The sequence below is a fragment of the Scyliorhinus torazame genome, chromosome 6, assembly GCF_047496885.1.
Source record: "Scyliorhinus torazame isolate Kashiwa2021f chromosome 6, sScyTor2.1, whole genome shotgun sequence".
NCBI lineage: Eukaryota > Metazoa > Chordata > Chondrichthyes > Carcharhiniformes > Scyliorhinidae > Scyliorhinus > Scyliorhinus torazame.
The window spans coordinates 204,387,624-204,402,510 of record NC_092712.1 but is presented as its reverse complement, the minus strand read 5'-3'; the positions used below and the strand labels follow the sequence as shown (position 1 = coordinate 204,402,510).

General features: G+C 48.4%; 1 protein-coding gene across 4 annotated transcripts in view; it reads left to right on the top strand.

The window, feature by feature from the left end:
- Positions 1-14,887, top strand: part of LOC140425235 (thyroid hormone receptor beta) — a 322,477-nt gene that overhangs the window by 42,165 nt on the left and 265,425 nt on the right. For all 4 annotated transcript variants that reach the window (XM_072509314.1, XM_072509315.1, XM_072509313.1 and 1 more), the window contains one exon: positions 6,543-6,692. The gene's annotated coding sequence lies outside the window, so the exon portion shown is untranslated. The remainder of the gene's footprint in view (positions 1-6,542; positions 6,693-14,887) is intronic.

Sequence of the window (14,887 nt, the reverse complement as noted above, 5' to 3'; positions counted from 1 at the left end):
GATGGAGGAACTGGTTAGGGGGTCTGCAGGCGGGCAAGGCCCCGGGACCGGATAGGTATTCCGTAGAGTTTTATAGGAAATTCTCGGAGCTGCTGGGTCCGCTGTTGTTGAGGACTTTCAATGAGGCTAAGGAAAAGGGAACCCTTCCCCCGACGATGTCGCAGGCTCTGATCTCGCTTATCCTCCAGCGAGATAAGGACCCGTTGCAATGTGGCACCGATAGGCCGATTTCGCTCCTTAAGGTGGATGCGAAGCTGTTGGCCAAGATTTTGGCCACTCGGATTGAGGACTGTGTCCCGGGAGTGATCAATGAGGATTAGACGGGATTTGTGAAGGGCAGGCAGTTGAATACGAATGTGCGGAGGCTCCTGAATGTGATCTTGATGCCCTCGGAAGGGGGGGATGCAGAAGTGGTAGCGGCAATGGACGCGGAGGAAGCCTTCGATCAGGTGGAGTGGGAGAACCTGTGGGAAGTGTTAGGCAGATTTGGGTTTGGAGAGGAATTTATAGGGTGGGTCAAATTATATCAGGCCCCGGTAGCGAGTGTGTCGACGAACTGGCTGCGGTCAGGGTACTTTAGATTACATCGAGGGACGAGGCAGGGGTGCCCCCTGTCGCCCCTGCTGTTTGCCCTGGCGATCGAGCCGCCGGCCATGGCGTTGAGGGAATCCAGAAACTGGAGGGGGCTGGTTCAGGGGATGGGATGAGCATCGTGTTTCACTGTATGCGGATAACCTGCTCCGTACATTGCGGATCCGGTGGAGGGGATGGGGAGGTCATGCAGATTCTTAGGGATTTTGGAGACTTTTCGGGGTATAAGCTAAATGTTGGAAAAAGCGAGCTTTTTGTGATACATGCGAGGGGCCAGGAAAAGAGACTGGGAGAGCTACTGCTTAAGATGGTGGAGAGGAGCTTTCGCTACTTGGGCATTCAGGTGTCTAAGAGCTGGGGGGTCCTGCACAAGCTCAATTTAGCACGTCTGGTGGATCAGATGGAGGAGGACTTTAAGAGGTGGGACATGCTGCCGCTTTCCCTGGCGGGCAGGGTGCAGTCCGTAAAGATGACGGTCCTCCCCAGGTTCTTGTTCGTCTTCCAGTGCCTTCCCATTCTCATCCCCAAGTCCTTTTTCAAGCGGGTAAATTGGATTCTTACGGGATTTGTGTGGGCAAACAGGACCCCGCGTGTTAAGAGACTGTTCTTGGAGCGCAGTCGGTGGGTGGGGGGTGGATTGGTGCTGCCGAACTTTTGCAGCTATTACTGGGCAGTGAATATATCCATGATTCGGAAATGGGTAATGGAGGGAGAGGGGGCGGCGTGGAAACGGTTGGAAGTGGCGTCTTGTAAAGATACCAGCTTGGGGGCACTGATAACGGCGCCGTTGCCGCTTCCGCCAACGCGGTATACCACGAGCCCGGTGGTGGTGGCAACATTGAGGATCTGGGGGCAGTGGCGACGGCACAGGGGCTTCAGTCTGGGCCCCGATACGGAACAATCACAGGTTCGTTCCGGGTAGAATAGATGGGGGTTCCTAAGTTGGCACAGGCCGGGTATCAAAAGGATGGGGGACTTGTTCATTGATGGGACTTTTGCCAGTCTGAGGGCGCTGGAGGAGAAATTATCAGACGATCCGGGGTGCAGGAGAAATTTCAACTACCCCCAGGGAATACTTTTAGGTACATGGAGGTTCGGGCGTTCGTGAAAAAGCAGGTGGGGGAATTCCCGCTGCTGCCTGCCTGGAGGATACAGGACAGGGTGGTCTCGGGCATGTGGGTGGGGGATGGCAAGATATCGGAAATATATCAGGAGGTGCAGGAGGCGGAGGAGGCCTCGTTGGAGGAGCTGAAGGGCAAGTGGGAGGAGGAGCTGGCTGAGGAGCTGGATGAGCCTGTGGGCTGACACCCTGGGCGGGGTCAATTCCTCCGCACCTTGCGCCAGGCTTAGCCTGATTCAGTTTAAGGTGGTGCACCGGGCGCATATGACAGTGGGGCGAATGAGTAAGTTCTTTGGGGTGGAGGACAGGTGTGTGAGGTGCTCAGGGAGCCCAGCAAATCATGTCCATATGTTCTGGGCATGCCCGGCACTTACAGGATTTTGGAAAGGCTTTGCAAAGGCTATGTCCAAGGTCTTATATACTCGGGTAAAACCGAGCTGGGGGATAGCGATATTTGGGGTAGCAGATGATCCGGGAGTGCAGGAGTCGAAAGAGGCTGGAGTTTTGGCCTTTGCCTCCTTGGTAGCCCGGAGAAGGCTCTTGTTAATGTGGAAGGACACGAACCCCCCAAGTGTAGAGGCTTGGATCAGTGACATGGCGGGGTTTCTCAGGTTGGAGAAGATGAAGTTTGCCCTGCGAGGGTCTGTGCAGGGGTTCTTCAGGTGGTGGCAACCGTTCCTTGACTTTCTCGAGGAACGTTAGGTGAAGGTCAGCAGCAGCAGCAAACCAGAGGGGTGGGGGGGGGTGGTTTGGGTGGTGGATGGATTTAATTTGTAAAGGGCAGATACCCCACCTTGTTTTGTTAAATTGTTAAATGGTTAAGTTGTTTTCTGTTTTATTGCTATGTTTTCTTTTCATTGTTTTTATATTAGTAGTGGTTTGTAAAGTTTAATGAAAACATTTTGAATAAAAACAAATTTAAAAAAATGTAATGTGCACACCAGCAGAAGAGATGGAGGACAAGATGCTGCTTATTCAAAACAAATAGCAGAGTGTCATAAATAGACCTGCACCTTTTTGGAGATGTAATGTGCATTGCTCAATCCTGATTTTGCTGGCAAATTTGCAAGTTAATAATGGCTTGAATCATTCACATACCATTTTTTCAGTGAGATCTGCCTCATTTTGCAAAATAGATTAATCCTGAACACTACTTCAATTTCTCACAAGTGCAAGTCAAGAGGAGAGCCGAACTGAAACTCGCATTTACACAACAGTTTTAATGAAATGAACATCCCAAGCCTCTTTCAGGGTTAAAGAAATAATTTGCAACCATACAAACCTTTCACAACCAGAGAATGTTCAGAAGGTTGGACAAGCTGGGCTCGTTCTACTAGAGTCAGAAGAATGAGCGGTGATTTGATTGAAGTACGCAAGACCCTGAAATGTCTCAACAAGTTGGACAAGATGCTTCCTGTTGTGGGCGAGTCCAAAACTAGGAGGCAATTGTCTGTATCCTTTACCCCGCAACCCTGGCAATGCTGATCACGATCGGGTGGAGAATCGGGCATCCGGCCAAAATTGGGATTTGCGCCGTTATGCTCCGTTCCCTCGCTGGCAGTGGGTTCGGACTTCCCCCCCCCGCATTCCAGTGGATGGTATAGGATGCAAATGGAACATTAGGACCCATTTAGTGGGCCCAGCACCACAGTCTCGAGGCCCTCTCGATTCTCCAGTCCACTGAGCCGGGAGTCTTGTGGGCAGGATTCACTGCAGGTATCACCAAACGTGAACTTGATGTGGTGGACCTCGCCATGGGCAGAGGGGGTAACTCCTTAAGTGAATTGCCCCCAAAGTCCCAACCTCTTTTCACCCCCACCCCCTGCACAATGCAATACCTGTCCACCCTTCCAATACTAGACCCAGGGTCTGTTGGGGGGGGGGGGGAGTTCCTTTAGTTAGGGGGTCCCTTTAGTTACTGGGTCTCTGGATGGGATCCCTGGGGGGGGGGCCTCCCTATTTGGGGTCCTTGTGGAGGGGGGTCTCCCTATTTAGTGGGGTCCTTGTGGGGGGGGGGGGGTCTCCCTATTTCTGAAGTCCCTAGGGAGGGTTGGGGCAGATCGGATCCCTCCACTTGGGGAAGGGGAGGCACAGTAAAAACCTGGGGTGGGGAGCAGCTTTGCAATGCTTGGGGGGTGGGAGATGGCCAGCCCAGGAGTTCACTATTGGACAGCTTGCTCAAAATGGTAGCCCGATAGCTGCATTCCATCGGGAATCCCTCGTATTCCTCACCATGCATAAATCTGGCGAGAATTACTGAATTGCTTTATGATTCTCCAGCAGGAGAACATTGGGCTGGATTCTCTGTAGCCCAACACCAAAATCGTGATCAGCGATCAGAACGGGGTCGGAGCTGGTTTGACGCTGGTCCGCCATGCTCCACCCCTTCTAAACCGGTGTCATTGAGACACACGCCATTTCAACGCTGTTGGCGCATCATCGGCCAGCCCACCCGACCCGCAGTGCTCCGCCCCCGATGGCCGCGTTTTCGATGGTGTGGGCCACATGTGGTCTCGAGCGATCGGGAACCTGATGTGCGGCTGCAGACAGTGTCTAGCACCACCACACTCGGCCAGGATCCATGCCACTGACCGGGGGGGCGTTTGCTAGGGCTGGGGGGACTGGTGGGGGAGGTGGCCAGGGAGCGAGCTGTGGGGTCGTGGTTGGAGGGTTAGTTCGCGCAAGGCTGGCGCCATGTTTTGATGCGCATGCACGGCCCGGGACCCGGCCGTTGTCAGCGCAACCTGCCCACTTTTCTAAAATTAGGGCTCACCCTTTTCGAACAAAGATGAGAATTTTCTTCTTTGAAGGTTGGGTGGCTTTAGAACTTGGAGGTAGAGACATTTGAGCATTTTTAAGGCAGAGGTAGATGGATTCCTTTGCCTAACAAGAATCTAAGGTTGTTGAAGGTATACGGTAATGTGGAATTCGAAACCCAAAACGTGTCAGCCATGATCTTATTGAATGGCAGAACAGGCTTGAGGGGCCGAAAGACCTACTTCTGTTCATGTTTCATATGTTCATAAAAGCACATAATGTATATTTGAAGTGCAGTCATCGGGTGCCACTTTTCTTACATTACACATACAGCAAAGAGATAACTGACCTGATCAGTTAGTGATATTAATTGAAGGGTAAATATGGACCAGGATACTGGGGGAAGCTCCCATGTTCTTTTTGGAAGACAATTATAGTTTACACTCTCCTGAAAGGAGTTTCAGTTTAATGTCTCATCCAAAATTCAGCACCTCCATTAGTGCAGCACTTCCTCAGTAGTGCACTGAAATTTCAACCTGCTCAATGCTCTGGAATGAGATTTGAACTCGCACCTTCTGAGGTTCACAGGAACACCACTAGGTCATTCAGCCTTTCAAACCTGTTCTTCCATTTAATTAGATTATGGCTCATCTGTACCTCAGCCCCATTTACCCATCTGTTCCATTGTCATGTGAGAGTACCTTTAAGAAATGGGTGTTTATAAATGGGTGTGTATATAAATATCTGTAGCGAGAGCACCTTTTAAGAAATGGGTGTTTATTACTGCAGTGATGTCCGAGAATGGGTGGAGCTGGGCTGTCTGTCAGCTTTTTACTTTTGTTTTAGGCTGTTTGCTGCAGGGTGTGTTTTAGTTTCTTTTTCAGAGCTGGATAGCTGCAGTCACAGCCAGAAGATGTATTAGAGTCTCTGTAATCTAAAGAATGTAAATCGATCCTTTGATGATTTAAAACTAATAACTGCTCTCAGTAGTGACTTTAACCTGATGCGCTCCTGTTAAAAGTTTTTTTTTGAAGTCTTATGGATGTTAAAAGGACAGCTTAAGGATTACTTAGTGTTGTATTCTTTGGGGGTTGTATTTGAATTAATGGTTGCTAAGATGTTCACTGTATGTTTTAAAAAGGTTAACATTGTTTTGCTTTAAAAACGACTTTTCCATTTCTGCTGTACCACACCTGTAGAGTGGGCCATGTGCTTCCCATACCACAATCCATTAAAAGTTGTGGGTCAGGTGAACTCCATGATACACTTTGGGGTTCTCTAAACCCTGGCCCATAACATCCATATTCCTTGATATCTTTACCCCAAAAAGATCTGTTAATGTCAGTCTTGGAAAATCTCAACAAACCAACATCTACAGCCTTTTGGGCAGATAGTGTTCCAGATTTCCATGGCTTTGTGTGGGAAACATATTTCCTGACTGACTTCATAGCTCAGTTTGAATTGACACCAGCAGTAGCAGTTCAGATGCTGCTAATGGCCCTAGGTATGATGGCAGCATGCCTCCTTTGAAACATTTCAAAACAAGCTGGTCCTATGTACATCATGCCGCCAGTAATCCAAAACAAGCTTGTTGATTTAGCTGCAAAAGACACTTCCTCAAAGTGCTGTTTTGTACCTTACTCTTTCCCTAGTTCCTCATCCATTCAGCAGGAAGAATTATTTTTTGTCATTCATGGGATATGGGCATCGCTGACTATGCCAGTATTTATTGCCATTCCCTAATTCCTCTTGAGAAGGTAGTAGTGCTGAGTTCTTGAACCATTGCAGTCTGTGTGTTGTAGGAACACCCACAGTGCTCCTCCAAAGGCAGTTCCAGGTTTTTGACCCAACAACAGTGAAGGAATGATGATGTAGTTCCAAGTTAGGACGGCATATTACTTGGATGGGAACTTGCAGGTGGTGGTGTTCCCATGCATCTGCTACTCTTGTCCTTGTAGGTGGTAGGGGGCACAGGTTTGGAAGGCACAGTTAAAGATAATGGGTGATATAATAGTTACATGCAATATTCAAAAAAAGTTTAAACTCAGCTTTTCATCTTTTCTCTTCCTCCTAGTGCTGCGTAGAAATTCTTGCCTTTGTCTCACTGTCCAACCCAGAGTGATGTTATACATTGTAGCCCAAGGACTCAAGTAATCGATGTGCCGATACCAAACAGAAGGACTAATTACCAGCATTGTCTGTCAGTTAAAACCCCATGCCCCAGGTGAGTGAGATTGGCTATTTCTTACCCCACAGTACAGCAAGCTATCAATGTCTTGATTTTAAGATGTGTAATCTAGTAATTTGATAATCATTGAGCAAAACTACAAATTAATATATTATAGATATGTGGTATATTTTGATGCACATGAGGACGATTACATTTCAAAAGTGAAAATAGAATGCCTTAAAATTTATAATTTGAAGGAAAGATGGTTTGCAAGTGCGTGTTGTGTCCAATTTCCATCTGTTTCTAAAAGCAGCTATCTTTTGATTTGTTATTTTTGTTGTGAGTTGAAGAGCTGGGATGTACTTGGGTTTGGGAGAGTAAGAAAGGCAACGATTTCCTGAACATGTAGCAAAAGACAGAGGTAGGCCAAAAATGTCTAAGTTAATTTGTGGCAGGCTTTTTAGGGAGTTTTCTACTGGCAAATTCCCCACCGCGATTCAATGACACTTTTTTGGACTCTGGGGAGTTTCTCACCGGTTTAGCCCGCACTTTGGGTGCAATTCTCCAGCCTCGTTGCACTCTTGTTCAAACTTAACGAGGTCGGTGAATAGCGGGAAAGGCCAAAAACGAGTTCCGTGCCGGGCGCCAAACAGTTTGGGATGCAAACGCCTCGCTCCCATAGGCGAAATCGGGATCTTGCATAGCATGTCAAAAAATCAATTATCACCACTTAAGCCCCATTTCCATACAATCAACTAGGGTGACCCCATAGCCAATGGCCTCCCGTCATTCATCGGCCTCCCCAGCAAGCGTTCGCGCTGGCTCCGCTTCGTGCTCCTTTTTAAAACCGTGAACCTGGTGGAAGGGCTTCTGCAGGGAGCCAAGGAGGTGAGTAGCCACCTTTGCTCACGGGCAAAGAGCCCAGGGGTCCTGGGTTTGCCATCCCAGTGCTCGACGAGGGGTGGGGAACCCTTCGCAGGAGTGGGCCGCCATGAGGTGGGGGGAGGCACTAAGGGAGCAACCTAGAACATAGAACATTACAGCGCAGTACAGGCCCTTCGGCCCTCGATGTTGTGCCGACCTGTGAAACCACTCTAAAGCCCATCTACACTATTCCCTTATCGTCCATATGTCTATCCAATGACCATTTAAATGCCCTTCATGTTGGCGAGTCTACTACTGTTGCAAGCAGAGCATTCCACGCCCTTACTACTCTCTGAGTAAAGAACCTACCTCTGACATCTGTCCTACACCTATCTCCCCCCAATTTAAAGCTATGTCCCCTTGTGCTAGACATCACCATCCGAGGAAGAAGGCTCTCACTGTCCACCCTATCTAATCCTCTGATCATCTTGGTATGCCTCAATTAAGTCACCTCTTAATCCTCTTCTCTCTAATGAAAAAAGCTTCAAGTCCCTCAGCCTTTCCTCATAAGATCGTCCCTCCATACCAGGTAACATTCTGGTAAATCTCCTCTGCACCCTTTCCAATGCTTCCACATCCTTCCTATAATGCGGTGACCAGAATTGCACGCAATACTCCAAATGCGGCCGCACCAGAGTTTTGTACAGCTGCAAATGACCGGGGGGCAATCACTCGTGGCACTACTATGCCAACCCCTGGATCCCAACCCCATTCTGGGGGCAAACCTTGTCCCTGCCCGTCTGCCCCACCAATCACCTATAACCCCCACTGACTGCCGAGGCCTCTGACCGTGCAGCTGAGGGCTATCGCGATTCGGGAATTGGCAATCGTGGTTAAATGAGCACTTCACTTAACCCAAGTGTATTCCCATGGGTGGCGGGCCATGTAGCTTGTGGGAATAAATGCCTCGCATCCAAATCACACCTTGATGCCTGGACACTGTGCTTGAACACTGCGGGAGGCAACACTACACATGCAGCAGCCAACATCCAAACACCCAGGGGATGGGACACAGCTCCGGGGACATGGCCACAGGGAGGGGGGAAGGTGGGTGGGTGGGGGGGGACGGTTGCCTGGAGAGATGGGCAACGGGTTTGGGGTCAGCCTGCATTGCAGAAGAAAGTGGCAGAGGCATCATACTGATTGTGTAAATAGTTGTTTAATGTGCTGTACAATACCCCACTTCCGATGATGCCCCCCCCCCACCCCCACCCAGGTGTCCTCAGTGATCCTCAACGTGCCTAACCCTTCTAGCTCTACCACTACATCTTGGTGTTTCCCCAGGATGCACATCAGAGCTGGAGGCAGCCAGCTGCTTTCCTCCTCCTGTGGCCCTGGACGCCCTTGGCAGGCATCCTCTGGGGGCTCTGGGGCCGGAGGGCGCCTGATCTCCAGACAACCCTACAGCAACTCATTTAAATATGCGAGTCTGGTTCACATCAAGTGCCATGGGTCAGGAGCATCACGCTCCGTTCTTCGCACGGCGCAAACCCCATTTAGGAGCCCCCCCACTATTCTCCGGGAATAGCGGGAGGTGCGCTGGGGATGAGGGAGGAAAATCTCCCCTTTGATGTTTAGGGAGGAATACAGAACACGGAGGAATGCAGAACATCAGGTTGCAGTGGGGATGCTTGCAATTTAATGGAAGTGTTTAGAAAACCTCATTTTAATTTCTATACTGATGCTATTCTCATTCAAATTTATAATTTGGAAGTGTTTGTGATGGGAATAATAGACCAAGTTCTGCTGTCAAAATAACGGTACGACTACTGGTGGAGACTTCAGGTGAAAGGAAACTATGCAGTCAAATGTCAATATCTAAGTTGCTATGAGATGTGCTGCTGCACCATAAACTTTGTGTAAATGGCATTTCACTGTCTGCCTTACACCAATGAAATTGGGGTGAAGTTGCTGGATCTGTTTGGTAGATGTCCAGTGATCAAATCTATTATCCAGACCTTTGGGAGAAGGTGGAAGCAGCCAATTACCATGAAGCAATCCAGGAACTAAACCCAATTTCCTAATGGATATGGCTGCTGCAGATGGAATTCAGTACAGAAAACAGCGAGATGTTACACAGTAGAAGTGAAAAGAGCGCAGGAGGTGCATAATTAATTAATAGTGCCAAATTAGCTAAGTGAGAGCCGCCAACTGAATGACCATCAATTAAATTCTTACATGAACAATCATTGCAGAGCTGCAATTAAAGCACTCTCTAATGTAAATGACCTTGCCAAATCGGTACAGGATGTGCAGAGACAGTCTTGCTCTCATTGGGAAGCAACTTCAATCTGATACTGCCTTCATCTTAGCCACTGAGATAGAAAGAGAATATCCAAGCCCTACAAGTAGTGCAGGGAAATACCTTTGAAGCTGATCCTCCATGTAAAATTGGACTGTACAATCATTGAATTAAATGAATCTGCTTCCATCACTCCTAGTTCTTTTGCCAATTGTGTCCTCTGGCTACTGACCCTTCTGCCAGTGGAAATACTTCTCCTTAGTTACTTTATCAAAACCCTGAATAATTTTGAACACCTCTATTAAATCTTCTCTGAACCTTCTCTGCTTTAAGGAGAACAATACGAGTTTCTCCACAAAACTGAATTTCCTTGTGCCTCATACCATTCTCATAAACATCACCTGTATCCTCTTCCAAGGCCATGACATCCTTGCTAGAGTGCAGTGCCCAGAGTTGGATACAATACTCTGGATGACACTTAACCAGTAATTTGTAATGGTTTAGAATTAACTTGTGTTTGTCCTCTCTGCTTCTAAAGTTAAGGATCCTGTATGCTTTATTTTTAAACTACTTGCCCTTCCACCTTCAAAGATATTTATTTGTACATACACCCATCCACATGTCTTTCTGTTCATGCACCCGATTTAAAATTGTACCATTTAGTTTATATTGCATGTATGCTCCAGTTCCGTTCTCTTTTCAGATTTGTTTTATTTTGTACTCTACCTCTTTTGCTGACCATTCTGTGCATGCTGCAGTTTCCATTTCTTTGGCAGGAGGTAGTGAGTTGAAATGTTTACAGCAGTTTTTCCTGGCATCACATCACGTAAAGAAAATGGCAAGAAATCAGTGCCTGACATCTAACAGTGTTATTGTTGAAGCATGGACCCTTGTTGTGTGTTTAGTTAAACATAACCAGCTGTGTTTGAATGTGTTCGCAAAGATTTTATTGTTTTAAAAAATTTATTCCATTGCTGCAACTCCGTGCATGGATATTGTAACTGATGGTTAATTTTTAATTGGATTCTAGTGCGTGGTATCTGTGTCAAGGTCCTCTTTAATCATATTGGTAATGCTGAAATGATAACTGTAGTCTGATTTGGATCAATCAAGGTTGGCCTCTTCTGCTGTAGTGCATTTGCCCAATTGTCAAGTGCTATTGTAGAATGCTTTCCACTCCTTTTGGTATTGAGTTGAAAAGTGTTATTGGAAACCAGAAACAGTCTGGTGTCTGTAGCTTTCTTGTGATAATTATTAAGCTCTGCAGGAAGAGTTGAATAATGGCTGGAATCAGTGAATTGCATCATTGCAAAATGGGTTTTACAGTCAACAGCGAAGGAACAGCCTCGCCGTTGGCCCTGAAGAAAGCTGCTCACAAAGTGTTAGCAGATTCTGCAACCAATTTCCTTATTTCCGATTTCCGTTGGAAGTTTGAATTTGATGTCTTTGCAAGGAATCTGTGTTGGCAGAACAGCATGGGCAGGCTGATCAACCAATCATCTTAAATCCCCTCAGATGGGAAAACAGGGAATATAAACTGCATTCAAATCACATATAAAAAGCCGAATACATGGAATTAAGGGAGAAACAAATATCAAAACAAAACTTTTAAAACTATATTTTTTTATAATTTAAATGTTCTTCTGGGGAAATTAAATTTTCAGGTCTGGAGAGATTGCTTAGTAATTATGGGTGCAATTGTTCGATTTTTCTTCCAAGTGTTGTCTCCAGGAGAAAAAGCAGAGGGCAGCCCGCCAGCTGCCTCGATGGGTTTGCCTGCCATATTTTGCCCCTCTACCCCCTGGGGACTGTATTTGCCTGTGCACCCCTGTCCACCAAGTCCCCATTTGTCAATACCTGTTGTAAACCTCGCCGACATGACATCATGCAGGATGGAGGGGGGAATTCCTTACATGGAGAGGCCCGCTAATGACATGACTTCGGTTCAACTTTTTGCGGGTAGTTAAAGTGAAAATAGAGGGCAGTTAGTTTAAGCTCTCACCCAATCACTGATGTCTGTGTTGATTACATCTGCGAAGACTGCAACAAAGCACCATGTGGAGGAGCAGGGTTTCTGTGTTCAACTCTGCATGTACAGATGCCAGACATGCAGTCAGTTTTACCGAGTAATAATCGCCAATGCAAATAGCATTGCCATAAATACTGCCACAAATTCTGGGTCAGTGCATGCAGCTTGATAGTTGCTAACAGATGGCCTAATAAAGAACATATATACTTTTTATTGATGTGCTGTTCATGGGTGTTTAAACCAACAGACGTAAAGTAGTAAATTAATAAATTGAGTTGGAAATGTCAGCGAGGAACTCCTCAAATAACATTTATAACACAATCTGTAGCCTGAAATGAGTCAATTGGGAAGATTATACTTGCTGAAGATAATGTAATTATTAACTAAAAGTGGTGAAAATAATTGTTAACTTTATATGGCTTGTTTAACCAAATGTCCAAAGTACTTCATAGAAGTGAAATATGTGTGGATAGTGCGGGAAAGTGGATCCCAATTTAAAGGAGGAGATGTTCAAAGGAATGGCCACAAATGCATTCAGAGAGATGGGGCGTGATTCTCCCCAAAATGTTCCCAATTAATTTGTGGCAGGTTTTTCAGGGAGTTCCCGCCGGTTCTGCTGGTGGGTTCCCCACCGGTATTCAATGACCAGTTGTCACATTTTGGAGCCTTGGAGAGTTGTTCACCGGTTTAGCCCACACGTAGAATTTTTTTGTAGCACTGGGGAACTGAACTGAGAGATCGGGCTGCCATTTTGAAAGGAAGCCCCAATCTCTTAAGTGAGCTTGTGTGTCCATCCCCCACCCATGGGTAATGTCACCCCCCCCCCCCCCCCCCAGCACACATGGAGACTACTCCACACCTCAAGTAAGGACACCCTGGTATGGGGTCCCTGGGGGTACCCCCTCTTCAGGCCCCCCAAGTCTCCTTACAGCACCCCTTCTATCCTTCACCCCCACCCCAATCTCCCAGAGGCCCCTACATACTTGCCATGCACTCCCCCACCCTTCAAAACCCCTCTACCCTTGTTTCATGGGCATGGCCACCTCGCCCCATGATCTTTGGGAGTGCCATCCCAGCACTTGGGCATTCTTGCACTGCCACCCTGGCAACCAGGCAGTGCTCCTGCCAGCTTGGCAGTGTCATCTGGGCACTATAGCAGTGCCAGGATGGCAGTGAGATGCCAGCTGGGCAATGCCAAGGTGCCCGCATTCCAGGGTGAGGATCAGGGCGCCACCATGCACTGACCCTGACCACGCAAGGGTCTCCGGTGGCCCAGGAGACCCCCTGGGTGCCGTTCCGCCTGGTCCATCTTTGTGTGGACCAGCATGGATCAGCGCCCGGCTGCAGCCTACCTGGGGACGCTGGAGAATCGATGGAGGCCGATGGATCCCGGGTGAGTAGGTTTACGACCGACTTACTTGAGCGTCATTTGGTCCCGCCCATTTGGGGCAGAGTTCCGACTCCGATGTCTTGCAGGACTCCGGTGAATCTCGCAAGGCGCGGAGCTTGTCGGGAGACTCGCTGCAGGCCTCTCTCTGTCTTCTCCGGTATCGTTGTGCTCTCGCTTGATTGCAACCCGGCTGGAGAATTGCGCCCTTGAGTTTCAAAAGGGGGTCTTAAAAAAGGATATGGAGGCGGAGAGGGGTTTAAGCAAGCAATTTCAGTGCATGGGATAAAAACAGCTGGAGGAACATCTACAGATGATGGGTTAAGAGGAGTAAGGAATGAAGGGGTGCCAGAATCAGAACAAAGTTTTCTATTTGGCAGCCTAGAGGAATGGACCAGGGATGAAGTGATCATGGAGTTAATAATGATGCAAATTTTGAGGTAAAACAGAAGGTGCTGGAGAGAGAGACAGGGGGCAGGATTCTCCGAACCACCGCCGGGTCAGAGAATCGTTGGGGGGGGCGGCGTGAATCCCGCCCCCGCCGGCTGCCGAATTCTCCGGCACCGAAGATTCGGCGGGGCAGTGAATCGCGATGGGCCGAAGTCCCGCTGCTGTCATGCCAGTCCCGCTGGTGTGAATCAAACCACCTACCTTACTGGCGGGACTGGCGGCGCGGGCGGGCTCCGGGGTCCTGGGGGGGCGCGGGGCGATCTGGCCCCGGGGGGTGCCCCCACGGTGGCCTGGCCCACAATCGGGGCCCACCGATCCGCGGGCGGGCCTGTGCCGTGGGGGCACTCTTTTCCTTCCGCCTCGGCCATAGCCTCCGCGATGGCTGATGCGGAAGTGACCCTCTCCCTGCGCATGCGCGGGGATGACAGCAGCAGTCACTGACGCTCCCGCGCATGCGAAGACTTCCGCTGGCTGGCGAAGTCCCTTCGGCCCCAGCTGGCGTGGAGCCAAAGACCTTGACCGCCAGCGGCGCGCCAACCACTCCGGCGCGGGCCTAGTCTCTCAAGGTGAGGGCTTGGCCCCTAAAGGTACAGAGGAATCTGCACCTTTGGGGCGGCCCGACGCCGGAGTGGTTACCGCCCCTCCATCCCGCTGGGACCCCCCGCCCCGCCAGGTAGGGGAGAATCCCGGCCAGGATTAGCATTTCAGATGTGTGACCTTCCTTCAGAACAGTCCTTGGTCTGACATGTTAACTTTGTTTCAGTCCAGAGATGCTGCCATAATCTGCTGAGTATTTCCAACATTTTCTCTTTTTACTTTTGACATCCATGATATTTTGCTTTTGTTTAGATTTGAGGATTGGTTCGGGAGGGGGGGGGGTTGGTACTGGGGTTGGGGACTGTAATGGTCGTAAGGGATGGGAATCCGCAGGACTTGGTGTGAGTTAGGATATGGGGAGCTGAGTTTTAATGAACTCTAGAGACTGGAGGAAGTAAGGTTAGTCAAGAGAATATTGGAATAAAAACTACTTTTATTTAACGAAAACATTGCCTTCTGGAAAGATGAAATGGGTCTGAACTAAATATTTTGTCCTGTGCTTTCTTCACTCCTTTGGGATTTAAAGAAAATGAGTTATTAATTTATAATTACTGCTGTAAAAATGTTTTAAAAATTTAAGTTCTCAGGAAGGCCTGAAATGTAATCACTGTTGGCTTGAC